This window comes from Tiliqua scincoides, chromosome 8, assembly GCF_035046505.1.
Source record: "Tiliqua scincoides isolate rTilSci1 chromosome 8, rTilSci1.hap2, whole genome shotgun sequence".
Lineage (NCBI taxonomy): Eukaryota > Metazoa > Chordata > Lepidosauria > Squamata > Scincidae > Tiliqua > Tiliqua scincoides.
The window spans coordinates 7,366,113-7,382,715 of record NC_089828.1 but is presented as its reverse complement, the minus strand read 5'-3'; the positions used below and the strand labels follow the sequence as shown (position 1 = coordinate 7,382,715).

The 16,603-nt window shown below is 48.5% G+C and overlaps 1 protein-coding gene across 1 annotated transcript in view; it reads left to right on the top strand.

The window, feature by feature from the left end:
- Nucleotides 1–1,296: 1,296 nt before the first annotated feature.
- Nucleotides 1,297–16,603, top strand: part of MEGF11 (multiple EGF like domains 11) — a 309,714-nt gene continuing 294,407 nt past the window's right edge. The window contains exon 1 of the mRNA XM_066635603.1: nucleotides 1,297–1,365. The gene's annotated coding sequence lies outside the window, so the exon portion shown is untranslated. The remainder of the gene's footprint in view (nucleotides 1,366–16,603) is intronic.

The following is a 16,603-nucleotide window of genomic DNA, read 5'->3' as shown; positions in this document are numbered from 1 at the left end:
AAAAAAGATGAAAACCAGCAGCTTAAACACTCTGCATCCTGCTGCAGATTGTACTATTTTTACTGCAGAAAAAGTATTTTAAAAAATTCATTGTATTATTAAATTAGATTTAGGCTACAATCCTATACATGCCTACCTGGGAGCAGGTCCCATTGAACTCAACAGAACTAACTTCTGAGTATATATGCATAGAATTGGGCTGCAAGTCCCATTGATGGGACTTCCTTTCCAGTAGACATAGGATTGCTCAGAGGTTGCAATCCCTGCTTCCCTACCTGAGCTCAGTGGGACTTATTTCTGAGTAAACACAAGAGGCTCACAGCCCAATCCTACACACAGTTTCCTGGGAGTAAACCCCATTGGCTGTAATGGGGCTTACTTCTGAGTTGACATACATAGGATTGGGCTGTCACACTGCAACCCAGGGCTGCTCTGTAAGGGCCCAATCCTATCCAGTTTTCCAGTGCAGTTGTGCTAGTGGGGTGTGCGCTGCATCCTGTGGTGGAGGGGCAGTCACTGGGGCCTCCTCAAGGTATGGCAACATGTGTTCCCTTCCCACAGGGCTGCATTGTGGCTACATTGTGAGCTGGAAAATTGGATAGGATTGGGCCCTAAGGCTACACACATAAGAACATCAGAAGAGCACTGCCGGATCAGGCCAAAGGTCCATCTAGTCCAGCTTCCTGTATTTCTTGTGGCCCGCCAGATGCCCCAGGGAGCACACAAGACCACAAGAGACCTGCACCCTCCCCTGGCATTCTGAGGTAGCCTATTTCTAAAATCGGGCGGCTGCACATACCCATCCGGGCTTGTAACCAGTGATGGACTTTTCCTCCATAAAGCTGTCCAATCCCCTTTTAAAGGCACGCAGGCCAGGTGCTATCACCCTATCCTGTGGCAAGGAGTTCCACTGACTCAGAGCCCAATCCTATGCATGTCTACTCAGAAGGAAGCCCCATTCTAGTGAACTGGGCTTACTTCCAGGTAAGTGAGGTTAGGACTGAAGCCTAATTCTGCATCCTTCCCTGGGCGCAGTGGGACTTACTGCCGAGTAAACCTACCGGAGTGGGGCGGTGAGGCTGCAGCTCTCTTCTGCCTTCCTGGGGAGCCAGTCCCCCTGCTGCAGAGCGATGCGCCGTCCAGCATCGAGCACGGGGGGGGGGGCGCTGCCGCTGCTGGGTCAGTGGCTCGCGGGGGCGGGGCGGGGCACAGTCTCCGCCCGCCGCCCGCCCCGTCCTGCTGGGAGGCGGGTTTAAGGCGCTCGTGCGGCCGCGGCAACTTTCTCAACAGCGCCAAGAGCCGCCGGGAGGAGCGCGCAGGACCCGCCGGCTCGCTGCGCTCCGCCAGCCGCGCCGTCCGCTCCAGGTAGGTGCTGGCCGCGACCGGGGCGCGGGCTTCTGAGCGCGTGCAGAGTGCCGCCGCTCCGCCCGGCTGCGAGGCTCCCTGCGGGTCGCTGGAGCATCTCTGCCCGGAAAAGAAGCCCGGCAGTCAGGCAGGCAGGGCTGCATCTCCGCAGCCCGGGGTTGAGCTGCCTTCAGAGCAGGCGTGCCTGGGGCGGCTCTGCGGACGGTCCTCTCCCTGCCTCCTGCCCAGGCTGGAGGGAGCGGGCTCGAACTCGGGGTCTCCCCGCTCAGGAGCCCAAGTTTCTAGTCCCTCCTGCTGTCCCTGTTCTTGTCTTACGGGGAGAAAGTCTGCCCTAGTGGCGTAGCTAGAGGGGGTGCGAAGCCTCCAAACTTAGTGCTTTGCACCCCCTCTAGCTACGCCACTGGCCTGCCCCGACCTCTGCTGGGCTGAATTTCTCCCCAGCTTGCAGCCAAGCACGTTTTCCTAAAGATAGCCCATTTGCCCAGCGATGCCATCCTTTGACACCCCCCCGCCTTTGCTTTGCTGAAGATGTGGGTGAAATGACCTCGCCCCCCCTTAAAAAATGCTCATAAGACTCCTGACCTCTGCTGGGGTCAAGACACCCCTTCTCCCCAGCAATTCTAGAGAGGGCACCTGCTTTTGCTGATGGGAGCTGACTATCACTCCCTCCCCCCCCAATAGGAAAAATCAGCCTCTCTTGTGTTCTTGTGCTTTATTTTCCTCCAGGAAAGAGGACACCCCTTCCACCGTCACAGGTGGCTCGGCTCCCCCCCCCGACCCCCCCCCCTTGTGACTGGAGTGTGGGACTGTCTAGTTCTGCAGCCAGAGCGTGCTTCCCCCGGAAAGCTTCGGTACCATTTCTTGCAGCCCTCATTTTCTTGGCTGCAAGTTAAAGATGAACTTCTGGTCCTCCTCCTGCTCTCCAGCCACTCCAAGCCCCTGCAGTTTGCCTCTTCCACATTCACTCCACGCAGCAGCCCCAGCGCTTGATAAATGGGGTTTCCCTGGGGGTGACTGAGTGGGAGGGACAATGCGGCCCAGGCCGGCCTGTGCTGGGGAGGGGGGGGCCTAGTGGTGATGCTGATGAGAAAGGGGAGGGGGTCCTTGGCAAACTGAAGCCTGCTTGCCGGTGGCGTAGCTGGAGGGGGGCGGAGCGCTCAGGCTGGCGGGGAGCCTCAGCGAAGCGGGCAAGTGGCCCCTCCCTCGCTCCCTTCGGAGCCATTCCCGGCGGGCGGGGAGCAAAACGGAGCCGTACGGAGGGGCCGCTTGCCCGCCTCACTGATGCTCCCCGCCAGCCTGAGCGCTCCGCCCCCCTCCAGCTACGCCACTGCTGCTTGCAAACTGGAGACTAGCCAAACCAAACCCTCTCCCTGCTCCGGTCTGCAGAGCTGAACACAGATCAGGGACATCAGTGGCATTGCTTCAAATTTAGCTAGCCTTCCACCAGTGGAAATTCGAAGCATGGCTGTGTGCTGTCAGGGTCCTGTAGCCCTCAAGTGAGGGATGAGAGTTGAGTTGGGTTGAGGAGCGGAGGTTCTTAGACTGGCAAGAGAAGAAATTAATTCTCCCACAGCCCCTTATTTGACTTTCCCTCTTTTTTCTCTTTCAGGGGAGACCAGGGAAGTTCTCCCCTGAAGCAAGAATGGGCTTGAACCCTCCAGAAAAACAGAGAATGCGAAGGAATTCTTGATTTAAAATAGCATTTTCTACTGCTTCGCCTCTCTCCGACACCTCTAAATGAGCAGCATTTACCAGTATGCTGAACTTTTGAAGGAGAAAAGGACTTTTCTGGAACCCAGAGATCACATAGATGGGGCAGAACTGCATCCAGAAGTTAATTAGTCCAGTAAAATCCCCAAATCACTGAGATTAGCATGTTTGTGTGTTCACTGAGACAAGCAACTGGCTCTTAAATGCCTGATGTGAGAGCAAAGTCCCCTGGACAAAGTCCCCGGGACTTCGCTTCATTTCCCAGGAAGTGCAGGCTGGCAGCCTGGACTGGGCGAGGGGCAAGTGCACCAGTATGCAAGACTGGCAAGACTTGGTGGTCTTGCCTTCAGTTGAAAATGAGCTCTTCAGCCTTTGGTCCCTGAAAGCCTCTATAATGGACACAGCTTCATTTGTGTTTGTCATAGTTCACTTGTGTGTTCGGTGCAGGCAATAAGCTTGGAGGCCTCTTGGCACAAGGGGAAGCCAGCTGCAGGTCGACATCTTGTTTGTAAAAAAAGAAAAGATCATCTTGGCATTTAGGGAGCAGAGTGAGAATCTGGGCAAGTTCCCCAGATTCCTTAGCGGAGATGAGTTCCCACTGAACACCGCTCACCCACCAGGCAGGCTGTAAGGAGGGATGTTCTTGCCTGTTCAGGGCTGATGTGAAGGGTTCTAGTGTCATGATCTGCCATTCTAGATTTCTTACCTTGGATGTTGCATGTGGAGTTTGCAGCTCGCCTCCTGGGATTGTTTTTCCATCCAAGTGTAGATCAGCACAGAAATCGATGGAGCAAAAGTAACTGGCACCAAATAAAGCTTCATCATTTGTCATGGGAAGGGGGGACTTGCATGCTGAATGCAGCTTATGGCTGTGTAGTCAGATACTGGCACCTTGAAGAGCATATGGAGTGTATCGGATTGTCTGAATCCTAAGGGTGCGTACTTGGGTGTACACAGTAGGGCTTCCTTATAAGTAAACATGCATGGCATTGGACTGCATGTTGCAAGTGAAGTAGCAGAGGCAATTTTTGTCTCCTGTTTCTCAGAGTTGAATAAAACATGGTTTGATGGTTTGCCCAGAGGCAACATCAGATAGGTAGCTGCATGCGGCTGTTTACATTTCAAATTAATAAGTTAAGTGATTTTGTAGATCCAAAGGCTGGAAGCAGTGGCGTAGCTAGAGGGGGTGCAAAGCACTAAGTTTTGCAGGGAGCCTCAGCATGGCATTGCCTCTGTTTTGTTCTTGTAACCCAGGATCGTTCTGGAAGAGAGGGGAGGGACTGCTTGTATGCCGCCATGAGGCTCCCTGCAAAACTTAGTGCGCTTTGCACCCCATCTAGTACTACCAAAGTAGTGCTTTGCACCATCTAGCTGCACCACTGGTTGGAAGCAAGCAACAAAATTTTTCTGGCCCTCCTACTCTATCCTACTGCATGCTTAGTTTTGGGAATGTTTCAGGCCCTTTAAAAAAGCCCCCGTCCAAATGATTTTGCCTTCCAAGTTTGTCCTCCATGATTCCATTATGCTTTAAACTACCATTATCATTCTGGGTCTTAAAGCAAATGTGCTCGTCAGCAGAATTATGATTCCTTGAAACTAGACAGTTCCTAATGGAATTGTGAATAGGGCTTTTAAAAGCAGTTTATACAAACTGCCTTTCTCTGTTAGGAGCGCAGCTCCTCCTAACCTCTCATCTAAATGTGTGAAATTCCTGCACTTTTGTGGCGACACAGTGTGTGCGCCTGTCGCTGGCTTGAACAGCTGTTTATGTGCTTAAAAAATATTTTTAACATGCTTCTAGGTGTTTTTTTAAAGCAGAATGAGGCAAAATGGGGTAGGGGAGCACTGTGTACCAAATCTTCTTATGTAATTGTTACTTTGGGCTGCAGAGCTACAGGAGCTGATTGTCAAATGGCAGCCTTCCTATAGCTCAACCAGTTCATAGAGTTCAGCTCATTTGCATAATAAAAGCTGCAAGTTCTGTTTTTCCTTCTCTTTTTGGCCAGCTACCAGAGCTTTATGCAGAGTTTGGTGGTGGAATGATGAAGTAGGAAAAGCATCTCCATGCTGGCTTATAAACAGCACCTGACTTCTGGGCAAGTAGGGCATGGGAAACTGTTCCTCCCTCAAAGCTTGGCCTTGGGTGGACAAAGCACATGGTGCCCTGAGGTTAGTTATGCAGTCACTCTAGGAAGCCAGCATTGCAATCCCTCTTTCTACTGAAGCAATGCTCAAGTGTAGTCTGGTTCCGTGAATGCTGCCCCCCTTCCCTGCTCACAGACCTTGCCCCTGGCCTGCCTACCAACCCTTCTGTAAAAAGTAGTTTGGGTGCTGTTCTTGTAGGTGTTTCCATCAAGTCCAGATCTTGTCTGTGTAGGAGGGTTGTGTTCTGATTCATAGAGCAAGGCCACACAGCTACAGGGGCCTTGCAGGATGCTGGTTTTCTTAGGATTTCTGCAGATCCCTTTCCAGATTCTTGTTTAATCTTAGTTTAAAAAAAATATAAAGTTCCCAGATCTTGCATTTATGGAGATATCTGGAGGCTAATTGGCTCCACCCCTGAGCCCCCACCTGTTCTTTTGCACTTTGCTTTAGGTGTTGAAATTTGGAATGCAATTAAAAAGGGTGACTCCACAGTCTTTGGGCTAGCCCACCTCTGATGTAGTGAAGCAGGTGTTAGGCTCAGTGCACAAGGGGCTTGGATTCAAATCTGGTGGTGCAGATGACAGTGGGGTCAAAAGTCCTCTGCAGACTGTGCTGATGAGTAGCTCATAACTCAGTGGTAGAAGCCTCTGCTTTTGATGCAGGAGGTCCCAGCTCACTCCACAGTTTCTCCAGGTAGGGCAGAGAAAGATGCCTGCTTGAGACCCTGCTGATGGCTGCTACTGGCTAGTCTGGACCATAGTGAGCAAGGAGGTCCAATGGTCTGTCTTAGTACAAGGCAGTTTCTTTTGAACTATCCCAGGATTAGAATCATAGAGTTGGAAGTGACCCACAAGTTCATATATTTTAACCCCCTGCCTTAGCAGGAAATCCTCCTCCAGCAAGTGCCTATTGAACCCCTATGTGAAGACCTACAGTGAGGGAGAATTCACCACCTCCCTTAGCTTGGTCTTTGGCATCTCAGTTCAAAGTTCTGGATAATGGGCAATGGGGGAAGATGACTATCTGAAAGCTTTGAAAGCTGTAGGCAGGGCATGTGGTCCACAGCTGTGCATGCGTGTTTGCTTTTCTCCTGTGATCTCTGTGGACTTGTATAAGCTGCAGTCCTTACAGAAATGTTTTCAGCAGCCCCAGGTTCCAGCTTGAATGCTGTTGGTTTGGCACTTCTGCTAGCAGTGGAATTTGGCTAACTGGATGGCCATCCATCCCAGCAATGTGGCTGGCCTCATAGGAATGGGGGAACGGAGCACCTCTTCCCCTCAGTGTTACAGTCCTGCCATTGGAATTGCTCCTTGTTGCTGGAAAGTGGGGCTGTATGATATGTCTGCATTGGTGGCTCTTTCCTAGTGCGGTCACTTTGTTTGGAAACTTGCAAAAGTCTAACTGTGTGCATTTCTTAGAACCATCGCAATCCTAGACATTGTTATGCCAAGTAAGTCCCATCGTATTCAGTGGGACTTACTTTCAGGACTTATGCATAGGACTGTAGCCTTAGAAAAACCTGAGAAAGCAGGTTTTTCAGTAGCTCTGTGCATGAATGTTATTAATAAGAATACTTTATACACTGCTTTTCAACCAAAGTTGTTCACATAGTAAAATAAATCAATAAATGGTTCTCTGTCCCCAAAGATCTCAATTACCCCCTCCCAAATGCAAAAGAGAAACCAACATCCACTGAAAGTGACACCACACTGGGGTGAAGATTGACAGTTGCTATCTTCCTGCTTTGAAAGGTGCCTCTTTGCCCAGTTAGCAGGGCTGAGTATGGAATAAGCAAGTCGAGGAATGGTGGAGTATCTGTGCACCCCAGTTTTGATCAGCATTTTTAAGGTATTGAGAATATTGCAGTTTTGGTGTTGCTTATGCATGGCCTGAGTTTTTTTTTTGTCCAGATTTTTAAAAACAAGTTTCAAAATTCAACACAAGCGGTGGTAGGAAATTTACAGCACAATCCTAGGTATGTTTTCTCATACGTAAACCCTCTGAGTTTAATGGATCTTAGCCATAGGTAAGTGTTTGTGTAGAGAAGCACCTTTAGAATACCTATAGTGGTTTAGAGTCAAAAATATGAAGCGAACAGCAGAATAGTGGGGGGGGGGGGAATCTGAATTTTTGAAACGTCTGGTGCAAATGTCTGTTCTTTCTGCCCCTCAGTTATTGATTTTGTGATGCAAAAGCAGATCTTGCAACACTGAAAGCATGTGTGTGAACATCTGAATGTGGGTTTATCTTAATTTTTTTTAAAGTGGTTATGAAAGATGAGGACAGCAGCATTGCTGAAGGGCAGAGGAAGTTCTACCATCCTTCAGGAAGAAGTGGAGGCAGGAATGGGGTAGCCCAACTTCTGTGATGGGGGGCAGGTGTTGGCTAACAGACTACTTAAAACACAAGTGAAGTTGAAATTCAAAGCAAGTGTATCTTTCCTTTGGCACAGAATGGATTATAAGCGACGTTGATTATTGTACGGTTGCATTTTGCAAATGAAAAGTCTTCAATAAATAGCAAAGGGTGGGGCCAGCAGCCAGTGGGAGAATCCTGTGCACAGTTTGACTTGGCAGCCTCTCAAAGGATTGAGGCTTAGAATGAGAACTCTACTGATCCTGCCTTCTCCATAATGGAACCAAAGGGATGAATTAAACATAGGGAGACTGTGGTTCCGGATCTGACCTCCTCCCTTACAGAGAAACTGTAATCAGGGGCCATCTCCAGATACCTGCATAATACAGGTGTGTTTGTCAGAAAACTGGCCTTGGCTAATGGGCATCGATAGGTGTGTCTTTTATGCATTTAGCTAATCCATGGTTAAGAAGAACATCCCAAGAGTCCATCCTGCTTTCCATGGTGGCCAATATGATGCAGGCAGGATAGAGACAGCCCTCCCAGCAACTCTGTTGAAGTTAGCAGCTGCAGGCCAGCAATGGACTTTCCCATCACAAATTTGCCTAATCCGCTTTACAGGCAGCCAGGACAAAAATCGTTCATTGTCTTTGAGGGAGGAGGGTTTCTTGTTTAATCATTTTCTCCGCAAGCCCCCTCTTTTGGAGGCCTATGTGTGATTTCCAGTTGCATTAAGGGAGCTGTCCACGTGCATTAAGAGGAAAATAGGCTCATTGACATGAGTTGTCATTTAGAATTCCCAAGTAATGACAAAACTATAAAATGCTTTTAGACAAAGACGGCCTGTCAAAACAGAAGATGTTTGCATTTGGGGCGTGAAAGGGGCTTTTATCTGCTCACTACAGCTAGTTTACCATGTAGTCAAATTAAGACAATGAAGGGGTACCATAGCAATAAATATAACATTAATTAGTCTTTTGATTGCCTTTTATCTTAAATGCAAGAGGTGTAAAATATCGCACTTTTAAAAATTCTGTGGGTAATTCATTTTAAATTCTGTTTAACATCTTTTGGAAGATAAGGGTAATCAAAACCTGCAAGATTAGATATACCACATCCTTTCCACCCACCTGCTCTGCTGTTAGTTCTAGAGCTTGCCAAAGTATGCAGATCTTCCCTGTGTACATCTTCTCAGTCTTCTTAAAAAAAAAAACAAAAAAACTCCTTTTGGATAAAACCAAAGGCTGTGTCTGTGGGATTCCTTGCCACAGGATATGGTGATGGACTCTGGCCTAGATGCCTTTAAAAGAGAATTGGACAGATTTCTGGAGGAAATGTCCATCACAGGTTCCAAGGTACATGCATTCTCCTAGTTTTAGAAGCAGGCTACCTCAGAATGCCAGATGTAAGGGAGTGGCAACAGGATAGGGGTATCTCTCCTGGTCTTGTGTGCTCCCTGAGGCATCTGTGAGATGCAGGAAGCTGGACTAGATGGCCTGATCCTGCAGGGCTGGATGTTCTTATGTTCTTAGGTCCTGTGGCCAACCAGATCTCTCTAGGAAACTCACAAGCAGGGCACAAAGGCAAGAGCTCTTCCTTCCTGTCATTGGTTTGCAGAGGTATACTGCCTTTCAAGTTGAAGGTTCTACTAACTAAGCCATCCTGACTGACAGGGCCTGATGGAGCTCCAGGAATTTTTCTAATTCCTTTTGAAAGCCATCTGGGCTTGTAGCCTTGGCCACATCCTGTGACAGTGAAGTTCATACACTGTGTGTTTCCAGATAAGGTAGGAGGGAGGGGGAGGCAAGTAGGAGAGAAATCTCATTTGGCTGGGTTTCCTATAGATAGGAGCTCAGCACTCACCCGCCCCCCCCCCCACACAGGGAATGGCAGGTGAGGGAGAGAAGAATATGGACTCCTGGGCCAAGAGACGAGAAGGGCCAGTGTTGCTGGATTTACTGCCAGGTCTCATTGGATCATGGCTGGAGATTTATAAAAGGAGTTTGGGGTGTGGCCTTGGGGTACACGGTGCAGCCACCTTTCTGAAGTGAAGGAGGTCTCAGCCTAGTCTCTGCTTGGATGGGAGACTGGCTGGGAAACCTTTTTGTGCTGTTTTGAATTCTATGATGGAAGAAAAGTGGGATAGAAATAAACTAAACACAGAAATGGGAGCCAGGCTAGAGCAGCGTTCTGTACATGCTGTATTCCACTTTCCTGTCACTGACTCTCCTTCAGCGGGTCTGGTTAGGAAGAGTTTCTCTTCCTCCCCCCCCCCCCCGCCGCACATCTTTGGCTCGGATTCCCTGCCCAAGATGCCAGGTAGTTGCCTTTTATAGGAGAGAGCCTGAAATTTATGATTAGATTTTTATGATGCTTTTCTGCCATGTTGAGAGTCATCCACAGGAACTCTGACAAAGAAGGTATTTTAAGCCAATGTTGCCCTGACAAAGAACATTATGGGTTTTTTTTTTTTGTAGTTACTTTTTGGAATAATCTTTGTGTAGTGCCTATCCATCAAGGCTGACTCCGCTGCAGAAACGCCGGTTTGTAAAAATGCTCATTCATTTAACCCAGAAATGGATCATCTTAACATTGTGTTTGGGCTTAATCAGAAATGAGTTTTGAGGATGGCTTGATCCAGCTCTGGCCTGAGAGTTTGGGTTAATCCATGTTGAAGATGAGGAATTCTTCAATTCAGTTTTCCGACTATATTTGGAAGGTTTTCAAATGGCAAGAAAAAAAAGGTGGGGAGAGAACAAGGTTATGTTGTGCTCTTCGGAAGCAGGGAGTGAAAAGCATAAAACTCAGCGCCAAGATGAGGTTCATTTGCTCAGCTCTTGTTCAGAATTAATGTGATGTGAAATTCTGCTGAATCTAGGAGGAGGAGGAGGCTGGGCACATTTATTTAGAATACAGATTTGGGTGGCTAAAATTTGTTTCTGCAAACACGGTGTGTCAGGTGGCCAGAGCATTAAGTCCCCATGTGAAGAGTGAGGAAATTTTTGCAATGAGAGGCCTCGAGCCAGTCTCGCATCCCCCTCCCCAGAGAGTACTGGCTTGACTACCAGTTGCAAACTTGGGGTGTGTATAGGTACAGGACATGCTAACTGAGGCTGTGAAGATGTTAATGGATGGGGCATTTTACCTGTACTGTAACTCTGCATCACCTTCTGTAAAACTAATGCTCTGGTTGGCAGCTGGTAGTTGCAGTGGTTACGTATGTGCCATGTTGCTAGGGGAGCCTGGTTGAAAGGACCAGAGGTTTACTGATCTTGTAGAGGTCTCTGATGGGGTGGACTAAGCACCACCTGAGCACCGTCTTCCCCTACGGGCTATTTTTATTATTTGAATGATATATGCTTTGCTTTTTGATGAAGTGATTTCCCCAAGGCAGCCAGAACAGAATGCAAAGTGGTTTAACTTGTCTCGTGATGATGATAGGGAAGATGTGATGTGATGATGAACCCCCACCCCCCACCCCAATTGTTCTGGGTTTCTGCTGCCACCACCTCTGTCCTTAAGTGGCTTCCAGTGAACCAGAGGTAAGTGGAACTCCCCCCTCCCAGGAATTGTGCTGCTAGATAGCAGTGGATGCAACTGCCAACCAGGATGATGTAGTGGTTTGGGAGTTGGATTGAGACCTGGAAGATCCAGGTTTGAAACTTGCTCAGCCATGAAGCTTCCTGGGTGGCCTTGGGCCAGTCTCTCTCTGTCAGCCTCACTGACCACACAGGGTTGTTGTGAGGGCAAAAGCAGGGGAGGAACCATATGCACCACACTGAGCTCCTTGAAGGAAGGGCTGTATAACAATGTGAAAAATGAATAAATGAGTTGCAGAATTGGAAGGTAGGCCTCTACTCTTGGATAAGAAGTCAATCTGCTCATCTGTTGCTGTTTGTTCTCTGTTCTTGGGAAGAGGAAGCTGTTTTTATTTTGAGCCAAGCTTTCTGTACCCCATGAGCAGTACACTGAGAGATCCTGCAAGTAAAAGCACAAATATATGTACCTGAGTTACTACAGAGCAGGGGTTTTGACACAGAACCTCAGTGAAATGTCATTTTATATGTAAGGAATACAGAGGTTGAGAAAGCTGGTATTCACACCAAGCCAGCCAGAGCACAGGAGAAGTTTCTTTCTTTGAACTTCCTGTTTAGCAGTTGGGAGTCCGCACTCCTTGTCCGCCTGCTGCAAATCACTCAGAGTCTCTGGTGGATCCTAACCTCCTTCCTCCTTGGGCTGCGCTCCGTGTCCAGACCTGCTTTCTCCAGCACCTTGTTCCCATCTGGAGTTCTGCCCTGTGCTGCCTCTTGCCTTTGTCTCCTTGCTTCTGCCCTGGCTTGATGGACCTGCTCCTGCAGCTCTGCCTGTTGTGGGTAGGAGAGCAGCCCCCTCTCTCTTCCAGGTTCAGCAGCAATGGGAGCTGGGTGGTGAGCAGAAGCATTTCGGGGTGACTGGAGGGCAGGTGGACACAGGGGCATCACTGGTGCCAATCCGCCGCCTGGAGCAGCTATTTGTCCATTCCTCTCCAGCAGGCCCTGCATCTGGTTGCTGTACCACAAGTTCTGATTTCCCCTCCCTCACCCCAATGGCATTGACAGATGTAAAACCTCCCATATATTTAAGAAAGATGGTTGAAGAAGAAAGAGAGAGAAACCAGAGGTGACTCTGTGTGCAATATAATAATCCATTACGTTGAATCAATGTGCTTATATGGAGGGACACTTGTTTAGGGTGCATTTTAATTACCCAGACTGAATAATGGCATCTCTGTGTTAGGAACAGAGTGGAGACAAGCCCTGGAGGGCCTTCTCTGCAAGACCACAGAAAACCACGGTGGCAGGATGAGTTCCTCTCTCTGTTTGTAGGACCTCTGGTGAGAACTAGAACTTTTGAGTCAGCCTTGAAGAAGTGACTGAAGAAGGTTGTCTTGTGTGCTTTGTGTGACTCTTTCCTAAAGTAGTGAGGAAATTCTTTACATGGGTTGCTCTCATGCTAACCTTCTTCTCTGGCATTGCCATCCTTTTTGTTCTCAGGGGGAGGCTTTATGTGCAAAAGGAGTACTCACCTGCCTGCTTTTACCTGGGACTTGTTTTCTCTTCCTTGAGGGGCCCATCCAGGGAAACCTGGATCTACTCGGTTCCAAGCACTGGTTAGTGCTGAACAGGGAGAGACGTAACAAGTTTATGGAACTGATGGAGGAGATGCAGTGCAGAGTTTGCCTCCAGTCTTGATGGGAGATGAGTAGCTGAACCACTTCTTAAGAACATAAGAAGAGCCCCACTGGATCAGGCCATAGGCCCATCTAGTCCAGCTACCTGTGTCTCACAGCGGCCCACCAAATGCCCCAGGGAGCACACCATAACAAGAGACCTGCATCCTGGTGCCCTCCCTTGCACTGGCATTCTGACATAGCCCATTTCTAAAATCAGGAGGTGGCATATACACATCATGGCTTGTAACCCGTAATGGATTTTTCCTCCAGAAACTTATCCAATCCCCTTTTAAAAGCATCCAGGCCAGATGCCATCACCACATCCTGTGACAAGGAGTTCCACAGGCCAACCACACACTGAGTAAAGAAATATTTTCTTTTGTCTGTTCTAACTCTCCCAACACTCCATTTTAGTGGATGTCCCCAGGTTCTGGTGTTATGTGAGAGTGTAAAGAGCATCTCTCTATCCACTCTGTTCATCCCCTGCATAATCTTGTATGTCTCAATCATGTCCCCCCTCAGGCGTCTCTTTTCTAGGCTGAAGAGGCCCAAACGCCGTAGCCTTTCCTCATAAGGAAGGTGCCCTTATAAGGAAGCTTCCCTCATAAGGAAGCAAGGCACCTTAACAAGACCAAATAATGCATTTTTCATCACTAGGAATACTCAGGCTTAAAACTTCCTGTATACAAATTAGCTTTTAAATAGCAAGTTCATTCCTCTGGTGAGCTCATTTGGAGCCTGGATACAGAGCCCAGATTTCAAAGTGCATGAAAGGCCTCCTATGGTAAATTAGCCTCCCTGATGCTTTTCAAGCTGGTCGCTAATAAACTATTCCTAATTGGTATCGTTAAAAAATGGATTCATGAATGGCAATTAGGCTACTTTGATTTCTTCCTTGGCAATTTCAGGGACCACAGGAAAAGCAGAGGGGCTGCAAGAAGAGCAGAGCTGGGCGGAAATGAAGAAAAAGTACCTGTGGATGGTTTCCCAATTTCCCAGCAATGTGTCTAACCTGGGAGGGACCAGGGTTCAGTGGTGGAGCACACCTGGGACCAACTGCTGGCAGCATCTCCAGTTAAAGCATGCCTGGCTGGCAGGCCTAGACATTTGCTCCCCTACTCAGACCCTTGGCGTACTGCTGTCAGTCACAGCAAGCAGGACTGCACTAAATGAATCACTGGTACAACTCCACACTGGGCAGCTGCACAGGGAGGCCCTGAACAAGTTGTTCGCTGTGCCCAGGCAATTTTGTGCCATGCTTCACCATGTGCCAAGATGTCAAGTGTTTGGCGTTGCAGGGCTTAAAGCTGGCACTCTGCAGAAACGGCACTGATTGGTGTTCCTAGCGTCACCAGGATTCTGGTCAAAGAATAGAAGTGCAGAAATTAAGCCATTTCTGCCCAACATTGTATATACTTCAGGGATCAAATGTGTATACCTGTGGGCTGGGCAGAAATGGGTTAAGGCTCTGGCCACCACAAACCAGAAGCCTCCTCATCTTATGCCAACAGATGCTGCAAGCAGGGGCAGCCCAAGCCAATCCACTGCTCAAAGGCAACCTGAGATTGTCCTGCCCACTTCCTCTAACCAGCACACAAGTGCACCACCACCCCTTTCCACCATCAATGCACACCTCACTAGCTGCACCCATCCTCCTTCTCCACGGCTGCTTTCTGTAAGGTGACTTGGCCAGGAGACACCCGGGAGCAGACCCTCTCTGCTCCCAGCATCCTCTCTGCTGGTCACGTCATCAGCTGCAGAGGTGGAGCTGGGGCAGAAAGACACCAGCCCTTCCCATCACCCTCTGATGCATTCTCCAAGCACATAAACAAAGGAGGAGGTAGATAGGCAGGCAGTGGCTGACAAGGGTGGTGGGCACATCCTGCCAGCCTGCTTTCTCCCCCATCCTGAGGCAAGGGATTCAGTTGGCCTCATGACTTGGGTGTGAGTCTCCAAGCAATTCAGCTCTAAGTCTAATTGAAAAGAGTACAATGATGCACCATTAGCTGCCTTACTGAACCTTGTCTGATAACTTCCCCCAACCCACCCCTTCCCAAATCCGGAAAACTTGTCACTGTCTCAAAAAGGACATAGTGGAAATGGAAAAGGTGCAAAAGAGAGCGACTAAGATGATTACTGGGCTGGGGCACCTTCCTTATGAGGAAAGGCTACAGCGTTTGGGCCTCTTCAGCCTAGAAAAGAAGCGCCTGAGGGGGGACATGATTGAGACATACAAAATGATGCATGGGAAGGATAAAGTGGATAGAGAGATGCTCTTTACACTCTCACATAACACCAGAACCAGGGGACATCCACTAAAATTGAGTGTTGGGAGGGTTAGGACAGACAAAAGAAAATATTTCTTTACTCATCGTGTGGTTGGTCTGTGGAACTCCTTGCCACAGGATGTGGTGACGGCATCTGGCCTGGATGCCTTTAAAAGGGGATTAGACAAGTTTCTAGAGGGTTGAGCCTCCATTTGCCTGAAGATAACATCTGAAGGTCGCCAGTTCGAGGCCACCAGCACCATGCGACCTTGAAGCAGCTGACAAGCTGAGCTGAGCTATTCCATCTGCTCTGAGCGTGGGAGGATGGAGGCCAGAATGCGCGACCAGACCAAGAAAGAAACATCTGAATGTTGTGGTTGCTTGAAAGATAGAAACCTTCTTTCAAAATTGTAAAAATTGTAAAAATCCCTATGGGGATTTAAATTTGCCTGCCTATGTAAACCGCCTTGAATAAAGTCAAAGGAGAAATCTGAGGACCAAGAAAGGCGGTATAGAAATACCTGTATTATTATTATTATTATGATTGATTGATTGATTGATTGATTGATTGGTTACAAGCCATGATGTGTATGCGCAACCTCCTGATTTTAGAAATGGGCTGTGTCAGATGCAAGGGAGGGCACCAGGATGCAGGTCTCTTGTTATCTGGTGTGCTCCCTGGGGCATTTGGTGGGCCGCTGTGAGATACAGGAAGCTGGACTAGATGGGCTTATGGCCTGATCCAGTGGGGCTGTTCTTATGTTCTTCTTTTAAACATGGAAGATCTCATCTTGTTTTTTGCACTTAAAATACAATCTGTGGATTATTGAATATTTGGATGTAGATCAGTGGTGATGGTGGAGACACACCTCTTCCCACTCTTTGACCCCCAGCAGGAGTGTATGTGCAGAAAAATAAGAATTAACTTAGTATCCTTGGCACTTAAACACCGCAACAGTGTTTTGAGCTTGAAAGTGTACTAAGGGGCTGTGGTTTTGTCTCTGAATCACTCTTGTCCTCTGGGGTCTTCAGCATTTATAAATAGGCTAGGTATATAAAGTGTAGTCCAACATCCTTGCAAAAGACCAAAGCTACATGTGATGGCAGAAGGACTGTTTTTCAGTGTGAATCTGACAAAGTTGCTCTACAACCTGGACCGAAGCCTTCCCTCCCCCACCGTAATAGTTCATCCATTTGAAGGCCATTTCTAACTGAACTCTGATGTCAGGTGCGACATCTAGCTGGGAGGAAAATAAATGGGGGAAGCTGCCCCCCTTTTGAGTCTTTAACATTTTGTATTCCCCCCCCGCCACACACAAACTGTATCTCTCCCCCCCCCCGCCACACACAAACTACTCAAACTGTAGATATGAGTAGCAGGGCCTAGGAGAGGGGGGTAAAGGGGGTAATTTGAACCTGGGCCCAGGGTTAAAAGGGGGGCCCCATACCCAAAGGAGGGGACCCAGAAATTTCCTGGGATCTGACATTTTCCTATCTACTCAGACTTGTTGCCCATACGGAATGCTTGGGACACTACCGTGACTGGGGA